This window comes from Physella acuta, unplaced genomic scaffold, assembly GCF_028476545.2.
Source record: "Physella acuta isolate Inbredline_101_S28 unplaced genomic scaffold, ASM2847654v3 ptg000036l, whole genome shotgun sequence".
Classification (NCBI taxonomy): domain Eukaryota; kingdom Metazoa; phylum Mollusca; class Gastropoda; family Physidae; genus Physella; species Physella acuta.
Window position 1 is genome coordinate 254,286 of NW_026731556.1, and position 24,458 is coordinate 278,743.

The 24,458-nt window shown below is 36.6% G+C and overlaps 1 protein-coding gene across 5 annotated transcripts in view; it reads right to left on the minus strand.

Annotated features, from left to right (window-relative positions):
- The window catches only part of LOC131942656 (mucin-2), a 47,306-nt gene extending 22,848 nt beyond the window's left edge, over positions 1 to 24,458 (minus strand). For 2 of the 5 annotated variants that reach the window (XM_059302586.1, XM_059302558.1), the window contains exon 1: positions 12,162 to 12,337. The gene's annotated coding sequence lies outside the window, so the exon portion shown is untranslated. Of the gene's footprint in view, positions 1 to 2,158; positions 2,280 to 4,809; positions 5,037 to 12,161; positions 12,338 to 24,301 lie in introns of those variants that run through there. The other 3 variants (XM_059302565.1, XM_059302570.1, XM_059302578.1) reach the window with 3 other exon arrangements.

The window sequence follows — 24,458 nt, forward strand, 5'->3', positions numbered from 1 at the left end:
TATAACCGTTTGCGAAAAAAGGCGAAACTGTTAGCTTTGTAAAATTATTATTTACAGTTAATTCACACGGTTAGCTGTTTTAATATAACACTACAGTAACCATTGCGATGCACTAGAAAATCAATCAACCGGTGTCACGTATTGCCCCTGACGTCACAGGGCGTTAGACGCACTCTTATTTAATCCTCGGTTATGATTGGCGTCAGCCTGAGACTGGTACCACATCTTACTACACGCTGGTACCGGCATCGTTATAATCACGCGAATGTAGAAACGACAATAATTGTTATTATGCTGTGAAATACAAACTCTAATACCATACACTTTTTAAAAATATAATACAGAGCAAATTAAGCAGTCTTTAAAAAAAAAAAAAAAAAAAAAAAAAAAAAAAAAAAAAAAAAAAAACTAATTTTGTTCCTTAATCTACCTGCAAGAAAAATAAGTCATCGATCACGTACAGGTAGATGTCGGGGCTTAAAAGGTAATCAATCAAGAGTTAAAGAAACAGAACAAATAAGAAACTAGCTCTTTGCTAATGTAAAGTAAACTAATACAACATGTCTACAATACAGATCAGCTATTTTAGTTTAGTACAGCATACAAGATAAACAGATAGATATACTTTCATGATAATTTAATAATATGGTTCCTGACATTAATTAAGATGAACATGTTGGAAACGAGAAACATCTACAAGTTCCAACAGTGAGCTCTGTGGTAGCGGTTCGGTAATTGAATGTACAAACACGGTTTTATTTTGGGACGTTCAAGCTACCACAACACACCTAGTATTGAACGACAACAGATAAGAAACATATTTATAAAAAAAGGTAACCCACGCTCACAGATAACAGTTGTCAAGGTAATATCGCGTTGGACTACTAAATTTAGACTTGGACAGATAAGAAATGTTAACACGGATTTGCAAAGATTTCGATGAATTTTTAGTATTGAATTATTTACTTAAGTCATCGAAACAGTATAGAAGTTCAGTACAATTTTGACAACGATGAGTTAAGTATCAGCAATTGCAACATAAAATAATTAGGTAAAGATGTCTATGAAAATAAAAAAGTCCAGCACGACAGCTAAAAAAAGAAAGACACAAAAAAACAAGGGGAGCGTTTTTTTTCTCTCCAAACAACGACAAAAAAAAAAAGACAAAAACCAAGTCATATGGAAATAGTCAATTTGAAATGACTAAGAACATAAGCTTGCCCTGACTAGAGTCCATTACGGTGAGAAAACAAGCCGAGAACAAAGGAAAGAAAAAAATCTGAAGGCGAAATAATTGAGCCAAGCCTAGAAGCGTAGGCCTATCCGCCGGGTCCTGAACCTTTAGGAAAGAAACTGTCGTACGCCCACGTTCAAAACCAAACCACGGCTTGCTTTTGAAGACGTTACAAGGCTTTAGTTGGAAGGAGAAATGTCACTTGTGATGTGGCCGCTAGGCTTCGTGTGTTCGTTACATAATAAATCAAACAAGTCTGGTTGATTAAGTGATGTCTGGAGATGATGTGATGTTGTTTGTCTACATGTTGTCTAGACACACCATTGATTGTTTTTGTAGTTGTCTGCTTACAAATTTACCAAAATCATAACTGAAGATTTAAACGAACTTATTTATAGATTGTGTTATTCATTACTTATTAGTGTAGATTTCTAAGAAAAATGTTTTACATTTTCCCGAAAAGATTTGCTAAAGAATAATTTACTTAAATTTTATTGAAATAAAATGATGCGTAGTAAACGGTAATCTGCTCATAATTGGGATAACCGATGTGATGAACACACAAAAAATAAATACTAATAATACGGGTATGAATACTAGGTCTACATTGTAAAAAACAAATCATGAAGAAAGTGATCACCAATAGCCACAACATTTATCGATTAACAAGAGTGATATGAATAACAAGTTTCGTTGTTAAAATTAATTTGTAAATAAGAACCGACCACACTATAATATAGGCCATACAACCTTTTTAGCAATACAATTTAAATATTATGTATTTATCATCCTGTGATAACCTGTCGAATTAGCGTTATCGCAAAGTAAATCTATATTTAAAAATCTAAATCTAGATGTGCCTAGTCTCTGAAGTAAGACTAAAGTAATCACTAAGTTAATATTATCTTTAATGTAACAACTTACAGAAGAATTCGTAATAAACCCATTTTTTTTTTAAATTTCGGCAGACGGAGAACACACATACACATCCGAATGTTACATTGAGCTTCTACTACTGTGACATCCTAGGTAAATCGAATGGCGGTTAGTGGGACACGGTCCAGCATAGAGCGAGCTCCGACAAAAGCCTGTATTTGCGTGGTGTTTCGTTTCCCACTCGGTATCGTCACATAGCGTAAGCATGACTAATCAATGGAGCGGGATTTCCCGAACAACCACGAAAGCCGGCCCTTGGTTGCGTGCGGGGATAAAAATAGATTCTCACCTGTGCTGTATTTTTATTGTTGGGCTCTTGTGAGGAGCTATATTTAAGCATGAGGTAGTGGTCAGCGTCGATGTAGCGCAACAACAATTGAAGAAAGGTGGGGGTATTGTTGTAAATGGGCATTGATTTCAAGTGTGTGAATAGTCTGAGAATGGAAAAGCACACTCAGACGGCTGAAGACTTAACACACTTTGGCTTGCACAAGCGGGTAGACGACTTAAGGAGTTTTTATGTTGTGACAATTTGGCGAGACAAAAAAATCACTGAGGTAATTAGACCTGGGATTAGTAGGACACGAATTTGTCTATTGCGCTAGATTAAATCGGATTATCGTATCGGATAAGAAAGAAAAAAAAAAGCTTCGAAATTGCATACAAGTAATTGCTAAGACGTCATGAGACTAAGTGGGCTGCCCAATACCAAGTCGGGGGGGGGGGGGGGGGGGGGAGGCGTGTCTGCAGCCAGTTGCATTAAAAGAAGAAGATGTAAGTTATTTCAGGCATGTTTTTCTTTAAACAACTGATTTCGAAACTTTGTTTTTATGCATTTTAGTTATATATTAAAAAAACCCAACTCAATGTGCGTATGTGTAACATAAGCTAGTGTTTCTAAAAGTTGAGTGAGCATTGACGATAGAATCAGAATCAGACACTATGGTATGGGTCGAGTCTTAGAGCCAGCGTTACTGTGAGAACACCACATCATACGCGGCTTGTCGACGTTTAACCAATTCTCATACATTGTTATTCAAAGAGCGTTGAAGCATATTAATAACGATAACAGAGCAAATAATATATGCATCAGGTTGATAAACACTTTACCATGGGGGTCAACAGAAAAAATAACATTGCGCAGTATCTGAACCAGCCCAGACAGGTGAAAGTCGTTAGTTAAAAGTTTACAGCAGGTACAGAGGGAGGGCAATCAACTTTACGATACTGTTTATTCAGCTATTTTTATTAACTGTCTATTGTTTCAAAACAATCCGGTTTGGGCTCCTGAGTACCTGCGTCGTAGCCTATTAAGCGTGGTGCTGCCAATAGTGTGTAGACTGTCGCTAGACATAGACTGTTGCTACACAGAGCGTCGTGTGAGATTTACCTTTATCGAATTTTATATACAACTGCCAGGGACTGCACACTGAGTCATGGTTTTCTCCTTCTTCGTTCTTAATTGTAATGTTGGATGAGATTTCCTCCAACACAATTAAGTATTTCTTGTTAACATGTTATGCGGCATATGCCGTTGAATTTCAGCCTGCTTTTCATAGCCTTTTTATCCATACAAGAACAAACTACAAGGCAGCAATCGTTCGATTTTGGAGTTTTCTCTCCTAGATGGAGTTGCTGTCCCCAGCTATCGAGCCTCGTCTGTTCGAACTCGGGACTTTTCGGTTTAGCAACCATGAGCTTAAACGCTCCGACCAGACCGACTCTACTCCTGCGAGAAGCACTGAACCCTTACACCTAGCTCAGCAAAACGATCGATTGCTTGGAAATCCACGGTTATTCCCCGTCTAAAAATAGATCTCACCGTACAAAAAAAAAGAAGGCTGCAACAACTATACACATGCGTTGACGCATCGAGCTTTAAAAGTACTCAGATACCCAATGTTTTAAATGTGTGCAACACCCATATACATTTTTTTAGTCGTTGCGTCGCACAGTGTACCTGTTTAGCGCGATACCTATCTTGATGTCTATCAGACACCCACACAGTCCTGTGACGCTAAAAAAAAAGGCGGTGGCCTGGTTACTGAATTTGTTTACACAAATGTTTAAGTCTCATATTCCTCGTACCAAACCCCGTACATTTTTTCTTCTACTAGAAGTAACGAAAATGCTGCACATTCTTTAGGTTACTTTAAAAGTACAGATTGGTTATCTTCATCACGGCTTAATTTAACTAAAAGTATATAATAGCCTATGATTTTTATAAGCACCGTATAGAATTTAAATTACTGCATTTGTTTTATGTGTATAGTCACAGTATTCTATACATAATAAAACAACTTATTGTTTGCTTAATAATGTGAAAGCATATATTTATATACAAGACCTTTGAATATAACTTAATAGAGGGGATGGAAGCAGGCCTTGTTACTGAAATAGCAATATTAACAGAAAGTGATATTTCAACGCCAAGTCTAGACAAATGTACAGAATATAGTCCAAGTAGAGACAGAACAGTCAAACCCAGAGGGATCCGAACCAGCCTATTCACGCGGCACCAAATCGCCTCTTTTAATATACTGTTACCGTATATTTTAGAAGTGGGACGACATATTATTTTATAAAAAAAATAATTAAAAAGGTAATTTATCTTTCTAAAAAATTACCATTGCACTTACAGTCCAGCCATTTTCGTGTGTCTTCCAAGGTATGTACACAAAGTTTGCTCAACCAGTCTCCAAAACTAATAAAATAACTACACAAATCTGAACTGCCGATACTGTACGTTCACATAGTTTCACATGGTGTTTTACTAAAGCATTATCCAACTATCAGAATACTCTTAAACGTTGACAAGTCATGTTTGAGACTTCCACTCAAGACATACAGAAACTACACCACAGTGTTCATACTCTCCAACTGTCTATCCCCATTACTGTAATAAAAGGTCTATCCCCAGCTATTCTACACAGCGCCACTTAATCGCATGACCTTAAAGTATACAATGCAGTACTCTTAACTGCGCGACTTTCGCCGTGTTAACTAGCGGAGCGTACACTGTCAGTAAACGGCACTGCCGTATAGGCAAGCTGTCAGTAGACAGTGAGTGTGGCAACTTTTAGTTCTCTCGCCCAGTGACATAATGCCAGCTGTGTATGAATTTAAAACTCAAGTCTGCATTAAAAAAAAAAAAGTAGATATACCAGTTGAATGAACAAGTCATGCATGGTTGAACACAGGTAAATCAAACAGCGAAGCAAAAAAAAAAAAAAAAAAAAAGGAATTCGCTATATAGAACATGATTTCTACAGTTTAATTAAAAAATGCTGTATAAACTTTTCTATGACGCTTTTAATAGCTTAAGTTGGTGTACGGCAGATTTTTTTTAAAAGATACGTTTAAATGAGACACAACAATACACAATTAATCATGGGCGCCATGCTGTGTTCAAATATTTGCAGGTCTCAATACTTTAAACAAATTGTGTGACGTGCCGAATTGGATGTTCCGGTATAGTGTGACGCCTAATGGGGTTGCCAACATTTTAACTAATTTTAATGAACAAAATAACACAATTTGCACTAGATGTTGTAGAATGAAATTTTCGTCCAGTCACACATTAACGTATTTTACTGCACTAATTCCCCCCCCCCCCCCCCAACCCCAGGGATGTCATGGGCATTAAGGCGATAACTCATCCAATATAGTACTATTAGATGAATATCAGTTGGCCTCTAAAGGTATTGCTACACTAATCCTCGGCGTGACCCTAACACAAACTAACAGGAATTTTAAAATAAAAATAAACCTCCATAACACTCTGTACTGCCTTTTTCCGCGCTATATACAACAAGAAGCCAAAAGTTCACGGCCGGCCGATCAATACAAAAGTGTATAAGAATGTTAGTCAACCTAGGTTGGAATGGGAGACAACACGTCGGTGTGGGGCGGGCTGTATACACGTGTATTGATTTCCATGCTGACATCGGCCGGCCGTACACACTACATGGGCATCGAGGTCACGCTTGAATGAACATGCCAATAAGGCTGTGTGCTTATATCAGGACACTACGCTGACATATAATGGTATGCATGACGTGGCTCTAAGGAACACAGCTTTTTATTGATATATTGAAAATACACACACTTGCTTGTTAAAGAGGAGTGTGAAAAGTTAAGAAATTTTAAGTTATTGAAGTTTAAGCAGTTCCGAAACTAGAATATAAACCTCACAAAGCACTAAACTTGCCAGAACGTCAACATTTGTAGAGCATATTTTTTTGCACTTAAATACACATACAAACATAAAAAAAAAAGAAACAATTCATAGTTAATTGAATTAAAATTTTGGTATATAAATCGACAGGAAATAGGGATATTTAAAGAGTTAAAGTTCGACAATCTTAGTGGAATTTTTAATGGTAAAATAACATTACACAGTTCGTTCCAGCCGGGGGCCGTGGTGCCTAAGAAATAACTACATGTGACCGCATGCCACAGACAGGTTAACTTGATAGTTTCCTCCTATGGTGCGGCACCACCGACGCCCACAGCCCACCCCCACCAACCAGACTGAGGCTTTGACTCGGTGCCAAGTCCCAGGCAGCCAAGCGTCAAACGACTCTAGCTCCAGAATCGCTGCTGACATTAAAAAGCAAAGTCTCGATTTTTTTTTTTATACTTCGTACCGGCTGGGGGGAACATGTGATCTAGGGCGCCCGAACTATAGGCCAAGGGTAGACGCGTGACTGCCGTCCTCGTTAGAATTACAAAGCTGACATTCACTGATTAAGCTCTAAGAGAACATACTTTTAAAAGTTCATGTTATAACCAATTTCATACATTTAATAACGATACATTTCGAGAAAAAAAAACGACAACACGTGACCATGAATAGTTCTGCTAATGGGGGTCTCAAGTTCTATTTTGTAATTTTTTGTTTAGTTATTTTATACATTAAAAGATAATTAATTATAAATAAAATTATTCTACAAAGGGATAGATAAAACAGTTGAACCACAGTTAGACGGGAGTGTGTACTATTCGCATATGTTCAAAAGTCCTTGTAAAAAGTCATTCAATCGTTAGCGAATCATTAATAAAAAGTTGTCCATAGTAACGCATTAGCGTTACGTTTTTTAAATATTGTTTTCTTTTTATTCCGTCTGCAAACCATTCTAATTTTTAAAAATAAAACGGCTATAGCTAATTTTTCAAAATTCATTGATTAAGCCTTTTCTTTAAAAAGACTAAAGAAAATCCTTTAGAAAAGGCTACGGAAAATCCTTTTCCAAGTTTCAACTTTGTTGTGATATTGAAGTTGAACGTGAAATGACCCCCAAGCGTGAAGCTAGAGCAGTACACATATAAACATAGGTGTACATAATCCAAAAAACTACGCCGATGATACAACTACTGGCGAGGTATTAGAAAACAAGAACTGGATTTGAGGCACTGATTTGAAATAGTCTTTTGAAGCTCCAGAGGAGCAAAAAAGCTACAGCCATACCTTTCCACCGGGTAGCTTTCTTGAGGATTTCAGACACTACTTTAGGGTACTACTCGATAAGGTTATGAAAAAAAAAAACATGCAGTGCAACAATACAATTCCGATTTTAATTTTTAAAAATTTAAATTTCAAAGAAACAACACGGCATTCTACACATTTTAAGAATGTGTTATAATACCACAAAAATGGTGTCTTCTTAAAAAAAAAGAGCGCGTGAAAGTACTAGTAGTTAACTAAATACTAGTATGGCTTGCTAACTCTATCTCAAACCCGGCCTAACCAAAACAAACTCACATTCTACCATAAGTAACCTTCACCTCTAACCACAATTTTAACCTGAGGTTATAACCTAACTCACCAATTTTCTGTAGTTTATTACGGTCAATACTCTCAACTTTTTTCAAAGAAAACAAAAACGTTAAGGTACTCTTAATAACTTTAAAAAAAGCAACAACAACAAAAAAAAAAAAACAGCCCGACCTTCTTCAACGAAACAAAATAGGAAATTTTATAATCCTAAGTAGAATCGCAAAGCCAAACTAAACTGCAGCACATTTTTAGTCAAAACCAAGGTCACATATTCTGTTGAATGTACTGCCTTGCTAAAAGACTTTTAATTATAGTTTGACATTTACCACCAAGGACATTGACACAAATATCTGTAGTCTAGGGGTGAAAAAAAAAAAAAAAAACCCGACACGGTTCACTGATCACGGTGAATCAACCCCAAAGGGAAGCTATTTTTATACCCACCAATGAAAACATAAAGGGCCACTTTTCAAAAAGATGCAGTTAAAAAGAAATAATCTCATTGGTGGAAGCATTTAACAAGTTATACGTACATTGCTGAGATGTAGTAGGAAATATAAACATTACACTCAGTATAAGATGATAAACGTTCTACTTTGTAAGCAGCTTGCCAAAATTAAAAAAAAAAAACTAAACAACCCAAGTAGATGTCTTTTAAACAATCAATGTAAATGAAGAGGAATCTACTTAGGTTAAAATAAACACAGGCAAAAGAAGCTCAGAGTGAAGATTTCAAGAACTATTTCATTTTGATAACAATTGAAATCGGTGAAATAGTTCAACCCAAAGCCTAGTTTAAATCCAGACCAAAATAAATAAAAAATGAGTTAAAAGACACCTCTAAGCCCTAGATTAGACTAACACAATACCTATCGTACATCAGCCTCCCCGCTTGACTGATGTTGGTAGCTAAAGAGGTGCTGGGCTGGTATAATAACCTCTAAATTTAGAATCTCTGCCACAAAAGGGAACAAACTGGAGCTTGTCAAGTGAGACAGCCAACAGGTAGCTTTGTAGTTATTACCGGATGACGCATTTCGTTATTCTTCAAATCGAAACTCTTGAGTTTTCAAAGAAAAAAAATAACTGTTCCCTTCAATAACTATGGTATATATTTTTTTCCGGTTATCGGTGTTAGGTATAGGATTACGATGGGGGCTAGGGTAGCGATACGAGCAATATTAGCTTCAAAAACGAAGATACATAACATAATTACGAGTTTAATACGCTCAAGTATATTTCTTTAACAATTTAGACAGTGAACTTTAAAATAAACACAAATCTTTCATAGCGATAGTTTAAAGTAAGTGTAGATAAACTGTGTTTAAATGTATTAAACACACGATATTTTAATACAACTATCCAAACACTCCCGAAAGATTAAAAAATCAAATACGTTTTATGAGATATGGAGGAACATTTACGGTGCAGAGCCAAGACATCCACCCCTAACGATTTGACAACATTACGAGTGTCAAGTGTTGACACTTCACCCTGCCTGTTTTGAAGGGGCGACAGTTATTGTTTCTCTGCTAAAAGGACAGTAAATATCAAGGCATATAAAACACAGAGCACTGACATTCAGTCACACGCCTGGCACTATATGACAGAATCGCGGTGCACGCGTCAGGAACATGATAGAGGTTCAAAGACTTCTGGAGATGTTCTAGACCAGGGGTCTCCAAACTTTTCAGCCCGAGGGCCACATTAACTATCAAATATCAGTTCGGGGGTCAGTGTTTTCCAGGCATCTTTGAGAGGCGGTGAAGCACCCCCCCCCCCCCCGAAGAACGTCTACCCCCCCCCCCCCCCACCAAATATAATTTATATAGAAATATATACAAAGTTCAAGTACCCCCCCCCCCCACCCCCGAGAAAAAAAATCTGAAAAACACTGGCGGGGGCCGACAACACAATCGAGGTCCAAGTTTGCTTTAAAATTGTTCTTCACGTATTTTATTCTTGAAAATGTTTGTTCATACAGCTGTGTATGTTGTTCCAAAATTTAAAAGGTACTTTGATGCAAAAGTGTTAATGTTAGGGAAGTCTTCCATGGGCAAAAACTTATATAAAACCCACCCACCCTTCTTTGAACTTGTCTCTAAGGAGGCCATTTGCTTGCAATTCAATGACCTCCAGCTGCTGTTCATCTGGGCAACTAACCACATTTGCTTCAAATTGTTTTTTGAAGCAGTCTCACTTTTTCTTACTTTCAAGCCAGAAAACGCTATTGAAGCTGCAGCTGGAGGTCTCTCATGATCTTAAATGCAAATGACGTGGGGAGCTCAGCTATTGCTTCAGCCATGAAGGCGTTGCAGTGCTGAAAGTACGTCAAGTTGTTGGCCTGTACTTGTTCCAAAAACATTACAAGTTTGGTTCGGAAGGCCTTAAGGTGCGTGTATAGATGAGAAACTCTCTTGTAGTTTTAGGTTCAGAAAATTAAAATAATTAGAGGCCAATTTGTATACCCCTCTTCATCAGACATTAATGGCTGTGGTTTGCCTTTACTTCCAGGAAGTAACCTTTTCCTTTCTTAACTTAGATACTCTGCTCAGAACTTTCTCAGAACTTAGCTATCTTATTGTTGTGTAATAGGGTAAATCTTGCGATTCTGTGTTTGTTTCTTTCGACCTGTCTCTGAACTTTCTATGGTTGAGCCCATGTGACCTTATTTAATTCACCATCTTCACCACAGGATGCAGTATACTGCTAATCTCCATATATTTAGCACACAAAGCTTGCTGGTGAATAATACAGTGCAGGAACATGGGTTGTAGAATATTTTTCTCATTCGCTTGTCCAACCAAGACTGGTAACTGAGGTTAGTCCAGTACAAGTTCTAATCAGCGTTTTTTTTAAAAACTCATCTATATATATATAATTCTCTTCTGGGAGCCGTTAGAAAACAAGCTGTAAGCGCCTCCTTGCAGTCCCCTCTCTTTCTCTCTATCACTATCACTACCACCCCCACCCCACCCCCCCATTGTCTGGTGAGCTGTGGTCACGCTAAATGTTTACAAAGCTAAATGTTTACAAATCGTAGAGCGGTAGAGCCGGTTTCTATTAGGGGCAGATAATTTAGTTCGATTTTAAACTTACAGGAGGTAACTAAGAAATAACTAAGAGGAGGCTGCTTTCACGGGGGGGGGGGGGGGGGGGGAGTGTAGGGTCGGGGTTAGGGGAAAGGGTGGGGGGTTAGTGTTTTAAAGCAAATATTTTCAGTGGCAGCATTGGTACTGTCGAATTCACAAATTATGAATTACTGAAAAGTAGAAAATAAAACAACTAAATAGCGGCGTATGATACGCTGCGGGTCGGCTCGTTGTGAATATTTCTCCTTCGGTAACAGTGGCGAAACTTGCTTGCATTTTTCGCTAGTTGAGTCACAATGTTTTATGAATGCCTGCAACACGGAGGGCAATAGCTTTTGCAATCAAAGCTACATTTTCAAATTGATTTGAATTTTGTGGGCAAAGTTCCTCGGTCATCTCCAAAAAACATTTTTAGCGTGGACAAAAAGATCTCCGAGGGCCGTAGCTTGGAGACCCCTGTAATCTAGACTTTCGAGTTAAAAAGGGTCTCCAAGCGAAAAAAAAAGAAACAACTATTTTCAAAAACTGCAGTAACTTAGTAGTTAGTTAGTAGATGAATTAATTTAAACAGTTATTTTTGTAGATAAACAAGTCAGCTTAAAAAAGAATGTTGAAAAACAATAAGCTATTGATGAGCTGAAAATGTAAAGCTACACCACCGAATAGTTGTTGGTGATAATTAGCTTTAAGGGTGCAATTATAAACTTCAAATTAACCCTAATCTTTTTGCTATTAAGTTAAGTATTAATTATTACCTTATGAACATGTCAGTAATTATTTGAAAGACTGAATTTAACCGAATCTCTGTGTAAAATTTAAATTATTTATGCATTTCAATTTCTACGAAACTAGCTTCGTTATCAAAAGTTTTCAGCATCGAAAAATAAATACTACTATAACTAATATATAGGCTACAAAGTTCTTCTATTTTTACAGTAAACTTAAAAGACGAAAAAAGAAACCCAACAAATACTGAGTTTAATTATTAATACGAGATGGTAATAGGAACTACATCGCATTAGATACATTTGACATTTCAATTTTCAATCCATGTAGGCATACAATGCGAAAGCGATACAAACCTTTGAAGTTAAAAATATTATAATACAATTATGCTTACCGGTGCTATTCGTACGTGAATATATTCTATAACAGCACACAGAACGCTACGGTCAATTAAGGATGCACCCGTGGAGATTCTCCATTAAAGATGAACATTCATAATATCCAGCTCCACAGCTAAGAAGAATATTTTCTATAACCATAATACAATACCAGCTAACGCTGCCTGTGTACTACAAGACTAAAGACAAGACGCTCCGGAGATTATGGCCCCTTTTATATTATCTCCCCCACCTCTAGCACAAGGGGCGGTAATAAGGCACGTGACTCAGGTAAAGGTGGCAACGCTACGGTCCGCGTCTCGTTTTTCTGCGCTAATACGGGCCGTTTGGATGTGAAGGTGACCAGGGGGGAACCTGGTGCTGTAACCAGCAATAAATCTCATTAGCTCAGTTGCGTCACTGCCCCATGTTGTGGGCGATTACTGTTAACGATCCATTGCGTCAATAGCCAGATTGCGTACGTTGTCCAAGATCTTTGTCGACAGCCTCGCCGCACCGCCCAGTAGAATAACAAATCTTGTTTTAAATACATAGACTTTAGAGAATTACAATGGGTTAAACGTGTTGACTTATTCTTCCATGTTTTTAACTTGAACAATGTCGGGTGGGCTATAAAAATATCCAGCACAAAGCTCGCTAAGAGTATGATCTAGAGTAGGATCATGGTAAACATAATAGATACAAAAATATACTTAGAAGTACTAAAGAGTGATAGAAACATCTTAAATCTGTTATCCGACCCTCCTCCCCCCTCCCACTTTTTACTAACCTTGCATGAGTTAGATCGAGTGACAATAAAAGAAAGTAGTTAGATAGCCTTTTGAAAACATCTATAGCGAGGTTACATTCTACTTCAATTAAAACCATTACTATATTTAAAGGGTAAAATCTTGTTCAGTTAATATTATTATAAAATATAATGAACCAAAGGACAACCTTTATATGTACTTTAGTAATGTATATTTAAGCTAAATAACGATACCAGGCCACCATTCCACAAAGAAAAAGGTATAGAGGTGACACCCACTTTATGCCCGATACTGCTTTAAAAACGATACAAGCTTCCCCCCCCCCCCCCTCACTCGGTGAAGTTACACAACGAAACACACAGAGGAACAAAATCTTTTCAGATTGACAAAATCTCACCCCCTCCCCGTAGTGTTCGTAGCTTAAAGTTAAAGTCAGTGACCCAGGCGTATAATGTATAGGAAGAAGTTTGGGCACAAGCCTAACGAACCCGAACGCTGATAATAGCGCTAGCACGCTGGGGAGTTTATAACAACATAATCACCGGAGCAGCACAAAAAGCGCGCTCTTAGATAACTCTATTAACGATGGTAATTAAGACTGGGGTGTCGACATCAAAGTATTGGGTTTACGTTAAAATAATAATAAATAGAAACAAAAAATATTTGGTCTACGATATATTAGGATCTACTCCAAACTCCCGAGTTCGAATCCGGGTTCAAATCAGTAGGCCGTCCCTGAGTCCATACAGCTCTGATGGGTACCTAACTCACGTTAAGGAAAGTAAAGTCGGCTGGGAATAATGCTGACCACGCTATTCCTTCATACGCCGAGGTCACAGAAAAAAGGCGACCTCTACTTCACTTGCCCTATGGAACATCAGGCTTGAAAGGGAACTTCACATACTAGTCCCAACTCCCATAAATAAACATTGCGTAAAAAACAACAAGCGAGCATAACGACCATATAAATAGTACGAATCTTTGTTTCTAAATTGGCCACAAAGTATACAATGATGGCCACAAAGTATACAATGATAGCCACAAATATTGTACAATATACAGAGATGGGATTACTTCCAGTCCAAAAGAACACGGAGCAGATCAATGGAAAAAGTGTTGAAGGGGAGAAAGTGTTGAAAGAAAGAGGCCGAACATTCCAACGGGCAGAGGTTCTAGCTAGAGACAGGACAAAATGGCGTGATCAAGTTGATGCCCAGAATTTCTTCCAGGCATCTCTTCGAAATTTATATAGAAAACATATATTTCCGCCCCCCCCCCCCCCCCGGAAGAAAAAAAATCTGGAAGAAACACTGTTGATGCCTCATACGACAATGGGTGTTGAGAGTTGATGATTGCCACTAGCATCTTACAACATACAGTTTTGCCACAAGTATTACACAGCATACACGGTATCAAAGGTATTGAAACGAGGCCGAGAAGCAATTTTAAAAAGATCCCAACAAACGGACCGAAGATGAACGCCCGATAAAAAATCGCCAGCTTTAGACACCAAAGAATCTTAACCAACTGTGGAAGCCGTTACGCTTGGCAAACTTTAACAGCCTGGGTCCATTAGAAAACATTTTGTAAACGTAATCAACTTTTGCGACGATTGGGTGGGTATACAAACATTGTAATCAGGGCGTAATGATAAAAAAAAATATGTTTACGGACTGTCGGAAACTACAAATGCAACCTATGCCCAAAGAAGTAGCGCTGTTCCAGTATTTAAAAAAAAATAAACCGGGAGTGATCTTCCCTAAACTTTCTCGAATATTCTAATATAAAACTACGAGGGATGACAACTCAGGACATAGACAATATTTGTAATCCATTTTTAATTACTTAAACTTTTTATAATATAATGGAATCTCGTAAAAAAAAAAGAATTGCACACAAAGTAAACGCCTAATAAAATGTGCATAATAGTGCGGGATATTATTAGTACTTTATAAATTTACGTGCGTTTTTTGAGAAATCGGAAATAGCGTAAATTAGTACTTCCGGTCAACGGAAATTACTCAAAATTTGATAGAAGGTAGAGAATTACATCTTTTACTTACATGTGAAATTTCATTTATCTATTTGAAATAGTACTCAAGTTATAGGCTTTTTAAAAATTCAAAGTAGAAAAAAGTACCACTTCCGGTTATCGGAAATCGCTCAAAAGTTGATCAGGATCTACGATTTTGATAAAATACTTATATATGAAATTTCATCAACCTAGCTGTAAGGGTACTCAAGTTTACACACAGACACACACATACGGACAAGATTGCAAAATTATGTTCTTCCGTATCAGTGAGGTGTAAAACGTCGAGATTTGCAAAAATCTCGATTTTCTTTTTGCACGATTACAAGACATTCTCTATACTTCGTATATACGAGAAAGTAATAAAAAAGGAACATACAATTATGTTGAGTTTAATCTGAATAATTGAGAATCGTGTGAGCTGGGTGTCTAGGCCAAAAAAAAATCACAACACCCTCCCTTTTTTTTTCTTACTTCGTTTGACTATTGGTAATTTGAACTCACCGCATAGCGCTAGGGTGTAGGACAAAAGGCCGACAATACATAAGGCCGACAAGTTTTATAAAAGAACAGACTACAATTACAGGCATGTTTAATATCTAAAATATGTCACATGTCAATCAAAATATTCCCATAGAAAATACGAAAGATGAAGTAGAGTTCATGTTTAATTGACCTTGGTACATGAAGGGATTGAACTGTAGTCTGTGGCCTATACATATGTGTACAGAAATAGGCAATGTTGAACATCTTGAACTCAATCTATTTTATGTACAGAACTTAACAAGCCCATTTCAGCTTCACGCTTGAACCAAGAACTTAATCTCAGGCTTGGCAATGCTCAGACGGTCCCGTGGTAAATTCAAAAGTTTCTTTATCCCCCAGTATGTAATAGTGGTAGCTATGGCCAGATCTCGATTATATTTCTATGCCTTTATAAAAAGCCAAGTTCGTAATGGGACACTAGGTTGGTCTAAAAATGTAGAGGTGGATTACACAAAGACGAATTATTACTCTTACCGGCAACCTCTCTTATATAGAACTAGCTGCATCCCGTGCTCCGCCACGGTAAATCTTTTTAAAATATACCAACTTTGGAACAGAACAAAACAAACAAAAACACAACACAAACAAAACACAACCACAACACAACCACATTACAACCACAACACAACCACAACACAACCACAACACAACCACAAAACAACCACAACACAACCACAACCACAACACAACCACAACACACGGTAAATCTTTTTTAAATGTACCAAGTTGGGAACAGAACAAAACTAAATACAACACAAACGAACGCAAAGAAAAAACAAAAACGAAAAAACAAACACAACACTCAACATAAACTCAATTTAAATGTAATCATAAAGGCATATTGCTCACAGTCTATCCCGTAGCGCCAAATCGCGCCCTTTCCGAGCGCCGGCGGAAAATTTTGATTTACACCCTCCCACCTCCCTCAAACTTTCGATTTCCACCCTCCCCCCCCCTCTTGCTACGCCTCTGTTATAAAACCCCTAGCTTTTCCGCAAATAAATTAAAGGCAGTATTTAGAATATCCGTGTTTTACCGACCGTATTGCACTTTATAAATTCATGCATTTTTTTCAGTACTTTTAAAAATTTACAATAAAGTTTCATGACTAAAACCATTGCGCACCTAATGAACGTGATGACTTAATATAGTAATGGAGAATAGTTGATTAAAAATTATAATTAGTAAACAGTACATTCAGTGAATAAAATAAATAAAAGATAGCCTTTTATCAATCAATGCTAATAATAATATTCCAACAATAATGTACTCTAACATGTCTGCATAATTTGCATTCACATTTTGCTAATTATATTATTCCAACAATTATTCCGTCTTGCAGATTTTGCATTCAATTTTTAGCGTGAGTTCAATTTATCTTTGAATTACCTCCATTGGCAAAAATACTAAGCAGTTTAATTAGATTTTGCTACCGTACTGTTATTATGTTATTAATATGTATCCACTCTTTCTGGGAATATTAACGAAAACGATATTTGACATTGATCCTTTTAATATGTTTTAGCAATGTGCGTGTATTTAATATTCTCTTTACGTTATGCAAAATTGTACAAACAGTGGAAATTATAAAATAGCTCTATGCCGCTATATAAACAAACCCTACTCTAACACTTATAATAAGACACTGCGGTGCACTGAAAAGCACAGCATGGTGCGTAGTTTACTTTTATAGTCCCAAAATCTATAGCGATGACGGACGGAAGGAAGGAAGGAAGGACAGACACAGCCCGCTTATATTATAGATTCATTTAATGATGTTAGATATTAAAATTATATAACAGTGTGCATAACAAGATTACAAGATACATACAGCATAAACGTTGCATGAGCATTAGAAGAAGCCAAGCATACGAGTTTTGTTGACAGTGCAAGAGTTGAGCTCTGGCACTTAGCCTTCATAGCAGGTGAAAGATAACATTAATAAGTGGGTTTTAGTTTCGGCAGCAGTAAAACTCATTTAACCAATAGCAATAAAAGTTGATACAAAGTAATAAATATTTTAATATGTAAATATCACTTGTGAGCTTATGGCCTTTCACTGATGATCTTTATCTTAAATGCGGCATCTGTTAGTGTAAGTAACATTGGATCGCCGCCCAGCTAGTTTTGATATCATACATGCAATACCACAATCCTAAAAAAGCAAGTCACCGTCCTCCCACCCCAATGACAATATAATTCCAGATCACACAGACACTTGCATAAACAAAACATGATGTGGGTATTTTGGAAAAAACCAAAACAAACAAAACAATAAGACAATTTCTTTTAAGTAAATTATGTTCTTAATGCTAACCTAATTATGTGTTTAAAAATAAAAATAAATTATTGACCAACACTAAACTAGAACAATGAATGGACATTGGTGTGATGAAATATTTAGATTTGTGTGAAAACACATATTGACAATAACAGACTGTTTATCAGCGGGGCTCTATAATAGAGCAAGCAATTGGTTCTGGTTGTATCCAAGGAATAGATGGGGACATCTCTGGTTATAGACGTCACAATTCAAATAACCCAGTTTCACAACATCAGAGGTTCTCACATTATCCAAGGAATAGATGGGGACATCTCTGGTTATAGACGTCACAATTCAAATAACCCAGTTTCACAACATCAGAGGTTCTCACATTATCCAAGGAATAGATGGGGACATCTCTGGTTATAGACGTCACAATTCAAATAACCCAGTTTCACAACATCAGAGGTTCTCGCATTATCCAAGGAATAGATGGGGACATCTCTGGTTATAGACGTCACAATTCAAATAACCCAGTTTCACAACATCAGAGGTTCTCACATTATCCAAGGAATAGATGGGGACATCTCTGGTTATAGACGTCACAATTCAAATAACCCAGTTTCACAACATCAGAGGTTCTCACATTATCCAAGGAATAGATGGGGACATCTCTGGTTATAGACGTCACAATTCAAATAACCCAGTTTCACAACATCAGAGGTTCTCACATTATCCAAGGAATAGATGGGTACATCTCTGGTTATAGACGTCACAATTCAAATAACCCAGTTTCACAACATCAGAGGTTCTCACATTATCCAAGGAATAGATGGGGACATCTCTGGTTATAGTCGTCACAATGCTTTCTCAGACTTAGACATATGTGACAGAAAAGCAATGGTTTCTAATTCATGTTTATGAAACATGTTCAATAATGTTCATTTAAAAGACAATATTTAGGTTTAAATAGTTTATAATGTTTAATCCTACCCAGGTATTCATTGTCTAAACTTTTCAGTTTGAGTTATAATTTATTGTTATCTACAAGACAAGCTATTCAAATATGCAAATCTGGCAAATTGATAACAAATCTTTCTATGTTATCAGTATATTACATGAATACAATAAGTCAGTATGGCTAAATAAGATGACCCAGTGGTGTAATTTAATTTTTTAAAAAAGACAAAAAGGCAAAAAGAAGTAACAGCAAAATATAAATTCCTCATCAAGCTATTTTGTCAAAAACATTTCAACAAAATTAAATTCATCTTCGTCTATTTTTTGAGTATACAGGAGTCAATAAAATAGAGTCACCACAACAGTTTAAATTTACAACAACCTAAATTTAGGATGACCTATTAGCAACTGTTTCATGTTTCAGAGAGCAATTACATACTGACATTCAATGGACCAAGTGTACGGTGAAATGGAAATGAAAGCAGGAGATATGACCCATGTAAAGTGCCAAGGAGAATACATTTATTAATGAATAGTTTAGCTGATTAGTTCCACACAAAAGGTGGGTGAACCAGGATACTTTCAATAAAGTACAAAGTTATTTTATACAATAATTGTGTGTATAGGGAAGCTAAGAGGTAAAGAATATAAATGCTTTACCATTGTTAAAAATACTCCAATTGCCGGTTGGGCAATACCAGCATTACTGTAATGATTACAAAAGTCAACAAGCAATTTTTAAGCCCAATTAAGAATGAATTCATAATCTTCTACCATATTTTAGGGTACTCAGCTAAAAATTGTAGGTGTAGATGTTCAAAATAATTTATTATGAATTTTCAAATTTTGGGTCAATTAAAAACATTAAATTTAAGATCCCATTTGTTTCTCTTGTTAAAAATTATTTCAGCGATAGATGCTATTTTACCCAGCAATAGTTACTATCTGCCACCATTTATTTATGTTAGAATAGTACGTGATGAATACTCTAATATTTGAAATCTTTCATTTAACAAGTGTAATAACATTTATAATACTACAACATTTATAATGATTAAAATTAAGAAATTACTACAAATTTTATGTTAATGATTATACCTTTATGCTTATTTAAAAAATTCTTTTTAGTGCATTTAAAAATGGATATTGTATAGGTTTTTACACCTGTTTATTTTTAATAGTTTTTTTTTAAGAAACTATTAATTTTCTTATGTATGACAGTGTTGTATTTTTCATGGTTATTAACTTTAAACTATCTCATGATTTATATAGAAAGTTGAAAGACATTGCTACAATAGAAAATTGATACCACAAATCACAAAGGACATGGTGACCTAAGAAAAAGCTTGTACGAATCAAAATGACCTAGTATTGAGCAAACACCTAGACAGGTTTGCAGAAAATTAGGTCGAGAGGTCTAGCTTTATCTTTTAAATCTCATTTAATGTGTAGAAGTATGTGTAAAAAGTAGGCGCAAGAATTAAAAGCTTAAAAAATATTATACAACCCTTTTTTAAAGCTAATTTAGGGCAAAGTCATTCTGATAACTTATTTCTGCCTTGAAAAAGTCAACAAATAAATGAATGTTATCTTCAGAGAATACATATGCTCTCACAGAAAAAAAAAAATTATTATTGGATTCTTTTTTTATTTAAGCAGATAAGAATATTACTTTAACTACACCTGAACTCAAATGTCACAGCTGCAAATCACATAGATAATCATATTAGTTTAGCAATTAAGTTAGGCTCAACAACTGTAAATGTGCTTTAGAGAATTTTTTTAATGGTATAAAGAAGCAGGAAATACAGCAAACCTATCACCCATGTCATATACAACACAAAACAGAGAAACAATTGGTCTAAATTTAATGGAGCTTCATACATTAATACCCAATGCCTAATACCTAATACCTGAGTATGATGTGTGGCTACACATTAAGCAATCGATTAACATACTTTATTATTTGCGTATATAGACACTAAATGATTGGTAGTTTAACTGCAAATCTAGCCCCTGTTGTATTACTCTTGCAAATGCCAACAACAACATGTGGAGCAATGCAACAAATGAACAACATTGCTATACAAATATTAAGTCTCTCAACATTATTTTTTATCTGTTCTCTAGCATTCATTATTCAAGTACTTAAAGATGCAGTTTGACACCCAGCGTTTCCGAGCAGCTATCATAGGATTTGGAATCTGTTGATTAGGTGTCCTGCAGGTATTATTGATTCAACTATATTAGCTAAACTCCTAGTCTACATCTAAACAAGAGGAGTGCTGCGACAGCTAGGCTAGAGTAAGTAGGCCTATAGTGATAGTTAAAGAATCTAGTCCTAGATCTAGACTGTATTCTTACTATTCTAATCTAAAATTAATCTAGGTCTAGAGGTAGCAAAGGCGTAGGGACCCTTCCCTGCGCCCGGGGACAAACTTTCAATTTGTTTTTCCAACCCATTTTGGTGCCCCCTAAGGTCAGCGCCTGGGGACATATGTCGTCCCCCCCCCCCCCCTACGTCTCTGGATAGTAGTAAGGTAAGTAAGTAAAGGATTGAGGTTTCTTTTTAAATCTGATGGCCCATGCGTCAAGTGAAGTAGACTAAGTTGAGTTCATCTATTTCTGTGACATCTGCACGCTATGGGATAAATAGTGTGGTCAAGCTATGCCAAGCTGCCTGAAATACTTTCACGAACATGGGTAATGAACCCATCAGAGCTGGGTCAACTCAGAAATGTTCCACTGATGAAGCTAGATATGAACTCAAAACATTTGGGTTAGCAGTATATAAAACTCTGCCGCTAGGCCATGCTCTTGATGCTGACCACTGAATGTGAGTGTTATCTAAATCTATCTAGAACACGGGTTCCCAACCTGGGGGTCGCGACCCCCAAGGGGGTCGCGAAGGTCTTTCTGGGGGGTCGCCAACTGGTATACTAAACCTTAGTAATTTGAAAACAAAACATAAATATTTAGAAGAATTTTTTAAATTCGGCTTCATTAACATCACTGGAAATGTAATAGAGAAGAAACAAAGCGCACTGTACAAAGTTGTTCTCAGTCACGAATCTATGAAATTTTCAAAAATAAAACGTCATTTGAGACAAGTCATTCGGAACACACCGAAAATTATATGGAGTTCTTCCGTCGGTAAGAAGCCAGTTGCAAACGCCAGAGACTTGATCGAACAGGAAGTTTTCACCAGCATTAGTGCAAGCATCAAATGAAGTCGCGATAGAAAAGGCCAAGCAAAAAAAGAAAACAATAGGAGAAAATCTCATCAATCGCTGCATGTACGTAAATGTTAAATAACACATTTTTATTGAAATTAAGCTTTCACCATTGTTTGCTTTTCAAGTTGATAAATTAACAGACGTGAGTTCGGGTTGGCAGTTGCTGGTCTGTGTCTATATTCATGCGGATGATAGCAAAGAAGAGTTGCTATTTTGTGAAGATAGCATGGAGAAAATAAACACCGTTTTTTTTTAAAACGGGATGATTAAAATGGGTTAGAACGGATGGTGCGCCATCTATGTTTAGCTCAAAATCGGGCTTTCAGAAAACAGAAAAGATTGAGCTCCCTAACCACTGCCCTAACCAATCAACATCAAGAGTCCAATGCTAGTATAAGTCGTAAATTATATAAAATCTGGAGCCTTCAAAGAACTGAGCAAAAACATTAATATAGATCACGAGGTTCTGCTGTTCTACACTACAGTACGCTGGCTGTCAAACGAAAAGTTGTAAATTGTATTTTTGAATTGAAATCTGAAATCAAATTGTTCTTGGAATTGCAAAGGAAACAAGACATTTTGGTATACTTAAAACGACATAGAGTGGTTGGAGAGAGTATCATACATAGCAGATGTGTTCAAACATCAAGATAAACTTAACCTGAAGATTCAGGGAAAATGAACGAATATTATAACTTTCCATGATAATCTCGGGGCATTTTTATCAAAGCTGCAAAATCGGTAAAGAAAATAAATCTAGGAAATATTGTAAATTTGAGAAACTCTGCGGTAGATGAATCTGATTGTGAGATACTTAAAATTTTGAAAGAAGCGATTTCTGGTCATCTTGAATCTCTTGAAAACGAACTGCATCGCCATTTCTCTGGGCTGAAAGAAGAAGAATCTGCATTTACGCATTACCCACTCTCTTCTTCCCTTGATGTTGCCGGCATTCCCGATGAATTACGAGATAAATTCTTTGATTTGCAGAATGATTCCGAGTAAGATGAAAAACTGCAGACACAATTTTGGTGTAGTATTTACCATTCATACCCAAACGTAAAATTGATTGACTTTTCGAAAATATATTTTCAACACTATTCTTCGATTAAAAACAAAATTAAGATAATTATAATGACATAGTTTGGCGTTAACAAAATTTTTAAAAAAATTAAAAACTTAACCACGAAGGTTTAGTGAATAGTATGCAATTTTACTCATGCTATTAAAACAGTTATCAAGAGTAGTTCATATTGAAAGTCTACTAGAAAATCTTATTTTTAATGATTATTACTTTCCATACTAAATTTGGCTTTTTAATTCTATGGGGGTCGCGGGTCACTTACTTTTTATAAAAGGGGGTCGCCACTCGAAAAAGGTTGGGAACCACTGATCTAGAATCTATGATCCAATTATTAGGCCTAGATCTAGATAATTTATTTTTAGACTAATTGCAATATAGAGAGATGGACTAAGTTCTAGACTATTACCTAGATCTAGACTCTAGATCTAAAAAAATAATAAGTAGGGAGGGGCCTAAGACTTTAGACTACTTTAAAGTTTAGAGCAGTAGCGTAGCGAGGGGGGGGGGGCGGGGAACATATGTCCCCTGGCGCCGAGCTTAGGGAGCGCCAAAATGGGTTGGAAAAATAAATTGAAAGGTTGAGGGGGGCGCAAATCGAAAGTTTGAGGGGGGGGGGGGGGGGGGTGCAAATCGAAATCTCGAGGAAGGGTGCAAAGCGAAAAGTTTGTTCCGGGCGCCGGGAGGGTCGCTACGCCTCTGGTTTATAGACTTTATTACTAGCCAGTGTTTCTTCCAGACTTTTTTCTACGGGGTGGGGGGGGGGCTCTTGAAATTCTTCGGGGGGGGGCGGAAGACTTTCTTTGGGGGGGAGGGGACGGGACACTGTTAAAAGTATATAGAATCTATTAGGGGGGGGGGGGGGGGGGGCCCTGTTATTAGCTTTAGTTTTAGACTTTAGTAAATTACTTTAGTTTAGGAGTTTAGGTGTCATAGTGTCATCTATCTTAGTCTTCTTAGTCTTTTACACCTTTATGGCTTTAGCTAGGCCACTTTGACTTTAGAATTTATTAAAAGTGAGTAGGCCTAACTCTAGATCTAGAAACTAGTATAATTTTAAAGCTAGATTTCTAGACATTTAGATATTTATAAAGCGACTGAGTGAGTAAGAAAGATCGAAGACTGGCAAAGATTGACTCAAAGACTGAAGGTAGGAAGCTGGAAGAGTGAAGAACTATTGCTGACTTGAGCCAGTGTGACTGATTGTGAAGGACTGCTCTAGAAAATCTATTTAGGCTTGTAAATTAATTCTTAAAAAAAAAAACCTACCTGAATGTAGGTCTATCACCCATTGTAAGTATCACACACATCTAGATTCTAGTTCAGGATCTATAATCTACTTCAACGATAATTAAATTAAGGTGGGTGATCAATGGAAATAAAATGTTTTGTATTCATTTGTTAGAAGCCAGAATTCAAACGATAA